We start from the raw sequence: 14,179 nt of genomic DNA, 5'->3' as shown, positions 1-14,179 counted from the left end.
ATTAAAATAAGCAGAAGAAATGACCTAATTTAATTTGTATTACTTCAGCATCCAATTCGATTTAAATATTTATTCAATGTGTTGGCCACATGTTCACCAGGAAAATTTATCATCACTAATTGAGAAAGAGAAACAAAGGCAGCAAACTAAGGAAGGTCTCCAAGAGTTCTGTTCATTTATAAAAGTTTCATAATACACTCTGGTCCCACATAAACACTGGCTGAGTTAATTATGAATCTGGGACAGATTTTCAGGCAAAGAAGAATTACGGTGAACTCCAAACTCTTAAGTTCTTGGTTATCATAGAGTTGATATTTTGCTACAAACTGCTACCAAAAAAGGGAAGCAACAAATTTCAGTGAATTTTCAAATGCAGAGCAGACAACTTGGGTGAAATCACTGCATTTCATTCAGTGAAGATTTGCTGAGTGCCTACAATGATTCAGCCAGTGTGCTCACATGGTGCCTAGACAACAGGGCTCTATGCAGTGAGAGCAAAGGACAGCAGACTGTTATTTGAAGCTTTAATGAATGTGTTGATACTATTATAGAAGGAGCAGATTTTCAAATAGTAAATGATTTCTTATAGAAATAACGGATCTGAGATTAGATATAGGCAATTAGGGTATATATTTGTGGCTGAAACAGTAACTTAATAATGTAAAAGATTTTCTGAAGCGTCTAAAAGTACCCAAAATAGAGCTACAAAACAGCAGTCATCTGAACACCTTATCACTAATTCTCATAGATTAAGATAACATATGCATAATAATTGGCTTTTTCCAGTTCAATAAAATCTATAAAATAGTATTATAAGCATTTTAAAGCTCTTTATATTCTCATATAATATCCACGAAAGCCAAAAAGGCTAAATGATGGGTTCAAGGTCAAAAGAACTGGGACTAGAATATAGTCTGTCTAATCCCCACTCCAGTGTTTTTTCCACTGGGCTCTTTAACTCTTGGAAAATATTGCTTCTTTTAACTTTTCAATTTTTAAAAACCAATCTATATTGGTATAACCGCTTTAGAAAACAGCTTTGCATTACTACATAAAGTTGAAAATGTACAAAAAAAAGCATATTAAATATCTGTATAGGAAATTTAGGGAGAAATTTACTATCCTATTTGCCAGGTGATCAATAAGATAATATTGATAATATTAATAATCAATAAGATAATATTGATAAGATAATCAGGGAAACAACATCTAAAATAACCATTGCAAGCATTTAATAACCACATAATATATGCAGACAATATTCTATATACCTTACAATTATTACCGCATTTAATCCTTAAAATAGTATGAGGTAAGTATTATTATTCCTTCTATTTTACAGGCAACTAAATGAAGATCATAGAATTGACTTGTCTAGAATCAACGTAGGGTAAGTGGCAGGGAATGGAAGAAACTAAAATACAGAACACAGTAAGTGACTTCAAGATAGCACAACTAATTTCGGGCAGAATCTACTCTCTTTAGCCCAGCGCTTCTCAAACTTTAGCACCCACGTGAATCACCGTTGATGTAAACAGTTCTGATTCCCTAGGTCCGAGCCGGCGTCTGAGATTCTGCATTTCTTACAAGCTCCCAGGTGATACCCATGCTCCTGGTCTGTGGACACACTTTAATTAGCAAGGATTTACACTATTGTTTCTGCCTATGTATCACATGACATCTTCTCTCTATTTCTTCCTTATGTTTATTAAACTTAACATTTATTAAACTCCAGTCCTCGCAGTCAAAAGGAAGAGCAATTCTCCACTGTGATAAGTGCCATATGTAGCTTTGCTATTGTGTATGGTGCATACTTTGACCACATGAATTGTAATCTTGCAGCCAGATGCCATTCTAAATAAATCCAAGTATTCTAACCTTAATTTTCATCTTTGCACATTACAACATTTTTTTAAAAAACATTGAGAATGTACACTGACTCTATTCAAACGATCTTAGAAGAGAAAAACAATGTTTAGAGTGGAAACACATGATTTTGTTTTGTAAGGAAAATACACAGTTTCCACCAATCTTTGTATCAATGGATTTGTTTTTATCTGTCATTATAGTACCTATGATTATAAATCCTTAAGTTTCATACAGAATGTTCAAAAAATTCAGTAAAGTTTAGACACCTGCACAAGTTATTAAAATGTCTGAAGAGAGGCCTTGGTGAAAGTCAGTGGAGGCTGCGACGAGTGTCTGAGGGACACAAGCAGAGAGCGGGCAGGGCAGAGCAATTCAGAGCAGACTTGGAAATCAGACCACCAGGACACAACTCCTGTTGTCTGTGAATTTAGACAAATTTTATTCTCTCTCTCTGTCTCAATTTTCGTATTTATAAAGTGAGGCTATCTAATAAGGATAAATAAGTTAATATGGAACCCTTAAAATGTTGGCACATAATAAGCACTCAATAATGTTAGCTACTATTATTAAAAAATAATAATTTTTTTTTTGGTAAGGAAGATTGTCCCTGAACTAACATCTATGCCAATCTTTGTCTATTTTGTATGTGGGATGCCACCACAGCGTGGCTTCATGAGTGGTGTGTAGCTCCATGCCTAGGTCCAAACTCATGAAGCCGGGGCTGCCGAAGAAGAGACTGCAAACTTAACCATCATGTCATCGGGCCAGCTCCTTTTCGAAACTAATTTTGATAATTTTCAAAACTATACATGTTGATTCATTTCATCTCTTTGTTTCAGAAAGTAGAATTTCTTTTTAATCAACTTTAAAATTGCCAATTGGTATGAAAATCATAACCATACTCTGGGAAAAATTTAATAATGACAAACACATCAAAATTCATTAGATTTTAAAAAAATATATAGATCAAGTATCACATCTTATAAAGACTGTGCCAATCCAAAATTAGATTTGGATTGATTTGACTACTATTTAGTTTGCCTAAATTCCTGAGTTCAGAAATCAAGGTAATTTGGAATTATAATCATTTTTCTCCATTCTTTGTAGCTTTACAAGAGAATTGAAAGAAGTCACATTTCAGTCTGTGTTGGCTTGGATATCAATATGATACTAAAGATGACTGATAAGCAGTATTTTAAAAGCAGCAGGTGCTATCTGTGCGGAAGCATTACTGCCAACGTCAGGTTTTATGACATCGTTCAAAGACAGACAGAATCTGGACCACTGTTATTCAGAGCTTGATCAGGAGGCAGATAGGCAGAACTCTTAAGCTCATCTTTTCTCTTTGCACCCATACATCAGAGAGTCTCCACACTCTGTCACTGATGTACCGTTGATATGCCCAGTAGCAGCCCCCAAATTGTTTGATTTTCAAACATCAGAGGGGTGTTTGGATCCTTTCAGCCTTAATTCTGTCATTGTCTCAAACTCAAATGCCTAGCATATTGCCTTAAGTATGGGAAGCCGGGGCGATAGTGACCGGCTTGCACATGCCCCTTCTAAATAGGGCAACTTCTATTCAGCTTCAAACCGTTATATTCAAGTAGGAATGCTGGCTCAATATTATCAGATATTCTGATTTTTATGGAGAAACTAGAATCCAGCCTTTTGTGTAAAATCTTCTGATATTAAAATATTGACAACTAACTCAATTTTAGAAACATTATGTGAGCTAAACAGAATACGCTGTAGCTTGGGCAGTGGATTTTCTAATCCCAAGATTTTATGGTAGAGGATGCAATTTGAGCAAACATATATAAAAACAAACCAAAAAAACAACCAAAATCCACAGAAGGAAGCTTTAAATCCCTACAATGTCAGTTACTGGAGCCACTTAAGAACAGACCACTCAGGGTTAACTTTCAAATACAGCCTTCCTAAATCACGTCCCCAAATTTGACCCAGCCTTCCCTTAGGAAAGAAATCCTGGGAGGATATCTTCTCTGTAGCATCATTTAGGTTTTCCATTTTAGAACTCATTGTAACATACTGCAATAATATTTTGAGATGCCAAAAGAAAATTAGATTTTAGAAGGAGAAAGAGTCAAGAGTAATAACTTGTTACATAAAATGGTAGCTTATCAATGACTTGGTATTTTTATGAAAGTCATATTCAAGGTTAGAATAATTTTTAGAAAGAGAGGATTTAATGGAGGACTCTCATTTCTTGGGAAAGGCTTTAGAGGAGGCAGGCATTTCTGCATTAGCCAGGACCATTCCACGTCCATGATAAGATTCCACAGGCTTCTCGGTATGAGGGTATGTGGATCTGATACTATTAACTATCCAAAGGATGGCAAGACTTTGACTTCACACAGCTTTTACTCATTTCTTGATTCTATAGCCATGAAGAAAAAAACACAATCAAAAGTATCACATTTTATTGTATTTCAGAAAACCATTAATGCTTCTCTAAGTCTAGAAGAAAATTCTTATGCCCTATGAACTAGAGATTATGTTTCATATCTCTTTTTCATCTATTTCAATCTATTAAAAGTTCCTTTCAACTGTAAACCCTAGCATCTTCTATAAGTCATAATAATACCTTAAATTACAGAGGGCTCTATTTATAGGTTTTCGAGGTATCTTCATGCTCTTTACCTCCTGTCAAATATCTCCTTCATAAGGTAAAGTAGGACAAAATTGGCAGACACATTTAAGAATCTAAAGCTTCATTTTCTAACATTCTAAAGTGTTTTGGTAACAAAGCAACATAATACAACATATTAAAAATTAAAAACAGGAAAAAATAATGACCAATTAAATACGGTCACAAAACATTTGTACCTCCTGCCATCAAGAGAGAAAACCTATTTTCCACCCATTGAATCTGGGCTGGCCTTGTGACTTGCTTTGACAAATAGAATGTGGTGAAGAGGCACTGTGGGACTTCTAGAGCCTAGGTCTTAAGATACTTTGCATCTTCCATTTTTGCCTTCTGGGAAAGCTGCCCTGAGACCACTATATAAGAAAGCCAATGGAACCCACTGAAATTGAGAGAATTTAAATGGTTGTTGTTTCAAACCATTGAGTACTGGAGTGGTTTGTTATGCCGCAATAATTAACTAGAGCAGAACTATGGCACAGAAAGATCAAATGATGTGGTTAAGCAGAACTGGGACTCATGATAGATGAAACCATGAACGTTAGAGCAAGCAAGGCCTGGATTCCAGTCCATGATCTAGTCATCCAGCTTTTGTGAGCTTCAGTTTACTCATCTGTAAAATATGATGCTAATTATGTCTGTGTAACGATTATGGCAGTTACATGAACTAATGTATAAAGATTCATATGCAAATAAATGTCTGTTTCTTTCCCAGCCCAGGTCACTTGGCTTCTGTTTGATTATCTTTTGGAGACATAAAATGTTCTTCTTTTCTAAATAACATTTTGTTAAAGATTAACATTCCTAGGTTTTCAAGCTTTGTTACATAAAGCCCATTAAAACGAGACTACGATCATGCTTGTAGACACATGAGGCCAACTGTTGATGATGGTGCACTCTAACAACCTCCACTTTATGTAGGTCAACACTTCCACTTTAGAATTATGTTTGGAAATTAAGGATGACGCTAATGTTTTGTGCACATGGACATGCATATTCTAAAACACTAGTGCTATCTGTTCAGCTTGTCCCCCTGCCCATTCCTAAAAGAACTGGGACTGCTGCAGCCACTAACCAAAGGCCCTGTGGCATAGCCAGAGAGGCGCCGGTAAAAAAACTTCCAGAGACCCAGCCGTGCCTCTCAGAGCACCGCCTGCTCCTCTGGAGAACCCCCGAGTCCCCGAGCCCAGATTCTACACAGCCTGCAGTTCCCAAGACAGCATTTCACCATAGTACTTCTAATTCTAATGAAGAGCATCAAGGGATAGCTGACATAGCAATTTATCAGCTTCAAACCTATCCAGTGAAAAATACTCATGAGTTAATTCTGATTTCTCGTAGAGCATACAGCGCCATTCTAGGAAGTCTAGACCCACTTCAATCTTCAAAAAGAGTACCAACGAGCTTTTGTAGACCCCACCAACGCTGCTGCCACCCAGCCAAGGTCAACCCACCCGATTCTTTGGCATCGCAGTCAAGGGCTAGCTCTTGAGCCATGTCTGCTTCAAGCTGTTTGCAGACAGATTTCCAAAGACAGCAGAAACATTTTGCATTGTGAGCACTGGGGAGAAAGAGTTTGGTTATAAGGGCTCCTGCTTTCACAGCATTATTCTGGGACTGACGTGCCAGGGTGGTGACTTCACACGCTATAATAGCACTAGTGGCAAGTCCATCGATGGGGAGAAATTTGATGATGAGGACTTCAAGCATACAGGTCCTTGCACCTTGTCTATGGCAAATACTGGACTCAACAAAACGGTTCCCAGTTTTTCACCTGTACTGCCAAGACTGAGTGGTTGATGGCAAGCACGTGGTCTTGGCAAGGTGAAAGAGGATGTGAATATTGTGAGAGCCATGGAGAACTCTGGGTCCAGAATGTCAAGACCAGCAAGAAGCTCACCATTGTCCACTGTAAACAACTCTAATAAATTTGACTTATATTTCATTTTAGCCACCAAACCATTCTTTCTGCAGCTCAGCAGAGCATCTCTCCACCCCACCGGCAGGCAACATCCTCTCATCTTTGTGTTCTTGCTGCTGCTCTTTGGGGTCCACACTTTCCTAGCTCTCTCCACATCTAGTTGGATTGCAGAGTTAAATTTACGATTATGAAATGAAAAATAAACAAAACAAAGATGGCCAATGAAATCAGTTTGAAGTGAAATCTTTTGAAGCTAAAATAATACATTGTGAAAATTTATGTTCAAAACCTAAAATTTATTTATAATTTACTTTTAAAAGTTTCCAACCAAGATGGAAGATAATAGGTGCATAAATGTAAAACAGTAACAGTCACTCAAAATGTAAAATCTCCTGAAAAGTAATATTACTTGAGCAAGAAATGGTCATTAAAAGTACATTATTTATATCTCTAGAACTTAGGGAAAATCAATGTCTATGAGGAAACTAGGAAACCCATCACTTTTTAAAAAGTAAATAATTATTAAATAATACACATGTAACTTTGAGATCTCTATTTTTGCCCCCAAGCTAAAAATTAAAGTAGGCTTGGAAATTCTCCCTGTTTCCCTCCACTGAGGAAATGGATAACTCATCTCCTTTTGATTTTTTTTTGTGTATGTGTGTGTGTAAGGAAGATTGGCCCTGAGCTAACATCTGTTGCCAATCTTCCTCTTTTTGCCTAAGGAAGACTGTTGCTGAGCTAACATCTGTGCCAATCTTCCTCTTTTTGCCTAAGGAAGACTGTTGCTGAGCTAACATCTGTGCCAATCTTCTTCTATTTTATGTGGGATGCTGCCATAGCATGGCTTGACGAGCAGTGCTAGGTCTGTGCCCAGGATCCGAACTCCATTGAGCACCACTGTCTCCCCAGGGCAGTTACGTATGCTATCCACAGCACTTTGTTCCCTTCTTTACAACGGCACCTAACACATTTTATTGCAATTTATTTGCTTATACATCTATGTGTTATTTGAATATAAGCTTCTTGAAGTTAAGGATGCCCTAGTCCCTTCAGTGTTCTTATCACTCAATATATGCCTGCCACACACAGCAGCACTTATAATGTGGTCACTGGTGACCTCTGACCTTGTCTCTGACCATTCTCCTTCTTGCTCCCCATGCTTCACTTACTAGTCCCACTGCTCCTCATCGAGGATGCCAAGCAAGTTCCATTCTCAGGCACCGTAGACTGGCTGTTTCCTCTGCCGGGAATGGACTTACCCTGATAGTCACAGAGGTGACTCACTTCACTCAGGTCTCTCATCAAGTATCACCTGCTCAGAGAACCTTCCTTTCCTTCACTACCTCAGTTTAAACACCCATCACTCTCTATCTCCTTACTGGGCTTTAGTTTTCTTCATAGCATGTACTGCCATCTGACATCATGGATTTGTTGGTTTCTGTTCATTGTCTACACCCCCTATCTCCACTGGAATATAATCATCAGAGGGGCAGGGACTTCGTGCCATTCACAGCAATGTCCCCCACACCTAGAACAAGGCCTGCCACAGGGTAGGCACGTACTCAACATTTGTTGAATAAATGAGTGATGATTGTCTGAGATAAACTAAATGGCAACTATAGAAAACTATCTATGAATATAAACAAAGAATGGAAAATATGATTTTGTTATTTAATACAGCAATCAAAACTGTCTTCAAATTTTTCTTTAATTCTAGTGTGCTGATTTTTGAATAAAAACAGAATAGTTTTTAAAACTACTTCTGAGACAGACTACTTTTATCAACTTCTGAGACACGTTTCAGACAGGCAAAGCGTATTCAGGGTCTTTACTAATAGAACATGGTGGTTCTTAAATGTGTTCTGAGGCAGTTTTTATATTGATATTAAATATAATATACCACCTTGGTTCTACTATATCTTCTGATCAATGATCAATAAATATATAACATTGGACCAGCTTTTGGGTCATATAAAAGGAAAAATACTAAGTAAATTAACTTACGATATACAGGGGCCCAAAGCTAAAAGCAACCTTTCTGGGTCCTCTGTTCTTTCCATCTTCCCTTCTACGTTCAAGCAGAACTTCCAATAAACTGTTCCAGAAGATGAGAATCTATTTCTTTTAAAAGAAAATTAAAAGTTTGATAAAACCCTAGTGACTGCCTCTAGTGCCTAACAATTCTGATGGAAAGATCTTCCTTCCTCCAAACCTCTTAGGCTTCGGTCCCAGTCTGTGCTGGGGGCTCCCAGCTGAGTTCCTCACAGCCTCACTCCCTTAAGAGGCCCTCACAGAGTCGAACACTTTTACCAACTTGTCTTTGAGGTCTGTCTTCTCCATGATGAATATTTTTTGATCAGCCCAAGGATTTTAATATGCAAAGTCACAATTTGCAACCACAGGTAACTTCCGGGCAGGCAATAAATATTGCCACTTGGAATAAAAAAAAGGCCCACAGAAATGTAAGTGCCACAGAAATCTGTGAAGGACAAGGGCTGACAACAAGGCTGGACATAAGTAATCAACATGGAAACCAACCCACATGATACGTGCATCACAGCAGGTGGGGGATGGATTTAAAGGGGCAGAGCCGGAGGTGGAACAGGGACAGAGTAAAGAGACGGTAACCATTACAAATCTAGACACACACGTAGGTCACAATAAGCGAGGAAGCACAGAACAGGTTCAAGTTAATTATGATTCTAACTGTATTGCCTGTCTACTATAGCATCTCATTTTTTTATTGGTTTTATTTCCCAAAGTTTATGACTCTCTGCAAGCTATCCTTTAAATTTTGTTTCTGAAGCCTAGATGTGTATATTATATTTTAATGTTATTTCCAAATTTTAAGCCAAATAATTACAATGCAACTGCACTTTGCATATTACACTTTAAAAAGCACTACACATCCACTTGAACTCCTACTCATCCTTCCAGAATTGATTCCAACATCACCTCCCCTGGAACGCCTTCTATAGCACCCACTGTATCCCACCCAAGACTGGGCTAGACTCTCCTCGTGGGGCTGATAAGGCTCCCTGAATGTCCTCTCTCCTCGTCTTTATCAGACTAGAGAGGCCTCCGCTTACTTTGTTTATCCCTCATGAGACTGAGATCTTCTTGAGAAAAGGAATCATCTCTTTTATCTCTGTATCAAACAACTCTGGGCAATAAAAACTCAAGAAAGAGGCAATGAATTAAAAGGTGAAAAGAAAACTATACTAAATAAAACCATTTTTAAAAAATTGTAGAAATAGCTCTGGGTTCATTTGGAAATATATTGCAGCTACAGTTTTGATGGCTTGTGCCCTATGGATTGAAAGAAAAAAGTTTAATACCTCTCCACTCTTGGAATTCTACTCGATAAATATTTAAAAGCCAATACACAAGATATCCCTGCACCAGCAAAATGAAAAACCAGCCATGCTCCTCTGTCATTTCAGTCTCCTTGCTTATTTCACTCACACGTCACCTGCATCAGTGGTCATTTGCATAGATTGCACAAACTGAAAAATCTAAACTAAGGGTTCTTTCCAGTGTCTAGATAGATATGGTTATTGTGGGTTATGGCAACAGCATTCCAGGATGGTGGTTCTCACTCATCTAATCCTTACAATCCAAAGGATTTTAAACTAGTCATTTACACTCTGAGTCTCATATTCCTTGTCCAAAACGAGGGCTAATAATACTTACTTTATCTTTCTCAAAGGGTCGTTGATGGGCCCAAGTGGCATAAGGACTTACAAATACTTTGTAAAGTACTGTGAGGACATAGCTATTCTTAATCACAGATATTTATTTTAGCATCATAGAATGTTTGTGTCATAATCATTTTAATACAAAATGATGTGTCGTACATATCTTCTAAATAAAACTATCATCTTGCTTAGCAATTTTATTTAAGCAACTACAGAAAGATGGGATTTTTACCCCTTTACTTAAAAATAATCCACAGAGGAAAAAAATGGGAACAAGTGTTCTGAATTTCAGAAATCCAAGAATATCTCCCTAATCATCCAAATGGGAGTCTATTTGATGAGATAACATCTCCTTTTGCTCTAAAACAATAGTCTTAAACTTATTCCATCATGGATTTAATAGTGTTTAGTTAGTTTCTATTTTTAAAAATAGCTTTATTTCCAATACCATTACTCCAAGGACAATTTTCAGTAGCTCTTGAATACAGCAATCATAGTCACTCCTTACCATACCAGAGGAAGCTTGTTATTCACCAAAAATTCATGCTGCACTTTCAAGAAGTATTGTTTTTGGAAAATGCCCACCCCAGTGCAGACCTCATTTTCCCGCTCCTTTTGCATTAGGTTAGATCAGACTATGGAACCTAAGGAGAAGAGACCCACGTCCCTTTCCAGCCCGGCCTATAAAATCTCCTGCACCATCCTCCACAGGCTCACTTCCTTGGTTGGCCCGGTGGATGTCAATCCCCAGGGAGATCTCGGAAGCCAAAGGTTAGAATAGGCGGAGTCTCTATCAACCTTAGTCTCTGAACAAATCTGTATAAATCTGAGTCCCTGACAACTGCATGTAAAAGACACAAGAGCTTCACCCCGACCCCACCATCGTTGCACTAGACTCTACGTGAACAAAAACTAAGCTTCTTTTGTGCTAAGCTATGAAATTTCAGGCTTATATATTACATCAACTATCAGTAATAACACTTATATCACTGCTGAATTTAGCACATAATCTCAATGTCCATTGGAGATATATTCTTAGAAAAAAATAACCTCAATGAACTGATTCAAAATACCAGATATATAAAACAAAATACTTTAAATACTTGCTATTGGCTAGTTTCCTTCTTGAGACTGAGATTTCCTGTGGCCCAAGCAACACTGTCACTATAAATCAACACATCTATGTTGTGGCTTTGAACTTCAATGCCCACCTGACTCTGCTTGGCCCAGAGAGATTTCTCAGTCACACAGTGGGAGGGACAAGCAGTAATGCCCCTTTCCCACTCCTTACACCCGCACATCTGGTTTGTGCATCTGGAAGAGGACGGAGTGGAAGACTAGATGCAAGTCACTTGTGCCGTCTAACTGCAGGAAGAATTAAGAAATTATAGAAATATGCACCATCCTCTCCAGATGGGGCTGAGGGCACGCATTAGGGAGCCACTCAGACTGCTTATGCCCAGGCTGCCCAAACACGTTTGCACGTTCATCAGTGACTCGGACAGATTTTGTAGTTCTAAGCAGGACCAGTTTCACAAAGATGGCTCAACATTTATAGCAGAATTTACGTAATATTTTATTTCAAGAAACATAACAATGAAGACTAAATATATAAAATTTAAAGAGGGAACTAGGAATAAATTACTAAGGAATTCTGTCTTGTAAAATTCATAAGATGCGAAATATTTTAAGTCAGAATATTTGAACCAGGTTTGCTCTCCTCACTTGTATAATATTCTCAACTGAAGCAATTGCCCACAACAGAGGAATACTCTCATGTATGTTTCAAATATTGAAGCTGAATTAGTTTTGTAAACAGTCCGATGGATAAAATGGAGGGGGAAATTGTACATTAAAATTGAACATGATTAATTAAGTTTTAATAATTATGGCATTTCATCATTAATAGTGACACAAAATTAATTATTAAATAAATTAATAAAATTTATAGCTATTGCAAAATCTGAATACAAATGTAACCCTATAGAAATAGAAGGCAAAGAATTCTTGTACCAAATGAAACTGAATTATTGTACACATCTGCTGCATATTTAGACGCAAAATATATATAATGCAAATCCAAGTCTATGTTGGTATAAAATTTTTTTATATTATAAGTTTTTTTATATTATAGGTTTTTTATATTATAGGTTTTTTTATATTATACTTTTTTTTATATTATAGGTTTTTGTGTATTTTTTATTCAACAAATATTTATTGAGCACTAGAACATGTATCCACTGTATTACTTCTGGGACCAAGTTATTTTATGGGGAAAAGGATAGAAGGCAATGATTGAGTTTAATTAATTATAGGTGGAAAAGATTTCCTTGAAGAAATAACGTCTAAGCTGAGACTTGACAGATGAGGGGCCAGTTTTGCTTATTAATAATAAATAATTTTTCACCATCATTAAAAGGACTTACCGCCTATCATGTAAAATGATTTGAAATCTAAACCAGCAATGATTATGTATTCTCCACAAGTGATTTAAATAGTATCTTCAAGGGAAGTGGATTTCTGTTTAGGGTCATATCATCAGAACATCTTGAGTCCAAAGCAGAAGAGCAGGGCAAGATTCTGCTAAGAATGTTGCCATGGCAGCAAAAATTTCCCCAAGACTTGTCAATGACAATACATTTTTCACACTAAAAAATAGATCTTTTTTTCTATTAAGTAATCAGCTTCTTCTTACCTTTTTATTACTAAATGGCTCCTAATGTCATGCTGCTAGGATCAAGACAGTTGAAGTGGCAATTAAAAACTCAGTTAAAGGGAAGCCAGCTTTATTAATTGCTAGAAAATGCCTAGTCATTCTAGCTGGGCATCAAAGTTTGTTACCCTGGAATGGAATCATGTTCTTTGAAGGAACTAATGACTATTTAGAAGTACACTCCCTTCAAAATTAAAAGCAATCAATGTACATAGGAGATTCCCACTGACATCAGTTAATGCTGAGTTTAAAAATGTAAAGTGGTAAGTGGTATTAGATATACACAGTAAAAATCTTATTTAACAGAACTAATTAAAAGAAAAGACAGTCTGATGGGCCAGCCCACTGGAGTCACAGTTAAGTTCACATGCTCCACTTCAGCGGCCCAGGATTCCCAGGTTCGGAACCCAGGCATAGACCTACACACTGCTCATCAAGCCACGCTGTGGCGGCGTCCCACATACAAAATAGAGGAAGATTGGTACAGATGTTAGCTCAGTAACAATCTTCCTCAAGCAAAAAGAGGAAGATAGGCAACAGATGTTAGGGCCAATCTTACTCACCACAAAAGAGAGAGAGAGAGAAAAAAAGAAAAGAAATTGATGTTTTACTTTGATCAGAATCTAAGTCTTATAAGATGATAGAGTCTATATCCATTATACTGAGTGTATATTCTCGAAACTATATGGGGAGCAGGCATACCAGACTGTATACTTGACAGACAAAACTGTTTTCCCATCAAACAATTCAAAAGGCTTCACAGAGCTTTCATACTTTATTTTATTATTCCTGATTTTTAAAGTCTTCTAGCGATAAAGAATAACAATGAAAATGTCACCATTAGAGGTTAATTGTGAAATGATAGACTGGTTTTAACAAACAAAACCACTTCCACTTCCATAAATCTCTTCCTTAGGAGAGCAACACTGACTGTTTTGCTCTAGAAATCACCTCAAAGCCCAGCTAAACCATGTGAGGGTTCACCACTCTCTGCCGTCGCAAAGGCCCACAGGCGGGTTAGCCAGAACTGCACCCGCCAGAAGCAAGACATTCAGGATGTCAGTGTGGCAACTGGCTTTCTTCTCTTAAATTAATAGTTAAAACTGCTTTATGTTTTCATCTTTGATTAGGTTTGAATATTTTTCATTTTATTGAATTTGGTTATTTGTGGTATGCTGAGGGAAAAGTCAAGACAAGGACACACATGCAACTGAAATGTTTATTTCCTCTGAACAGACCATTTTCAATAATGACACAGTGGTTCAGATAAATACAACTAAACAGATTTGAAAAAGAAATATAGTTATAAT

At 37.2% G+C, this 14,179-nt stretch overlaps 1 protein-coding gene and 1 pseudogene across 20 annotated transcripts in view; one reads left to right on the top strand and one right to left on the bottom strand.

Moving 5' to 3' along the window:
* The window catches only part of ANK2 (ankyrin 2), a 627,576-nt gene that overhangs the window by 271,907 nt on the left and 341,490 nt on the right, over positions 1 to 14,179 (bottom strand). The gene's annotated exons all lie outside the window — the stretch shown is intronic.
* Positions 5,496 to 6,459, top strand: LOC139045003 (peptidyl-prolyl cis-trans isomerase A pseudogene; annotated as a pseudogene).

The sequence above is a fragment of the Equus asinus genome, chromosome 3, assembly GCF_041296235.1.
Source record: "Equus asinus isolate D_3611 breed Donkey chromosome 3, EquAss-T2T_v2, whole genome shotgun sequence".
NCBI classification, from domain to species: Eukaryota; Metazoa; Chordata; class Mammalia; order Perissodactyla; family Equidae; genus Equus; species Equus asinus.
The sequence above is the reverse complement of the archived record's forward strand: the minus strand, read 5'-3'. Positions and strand labels throughout refer to the sequence as shown.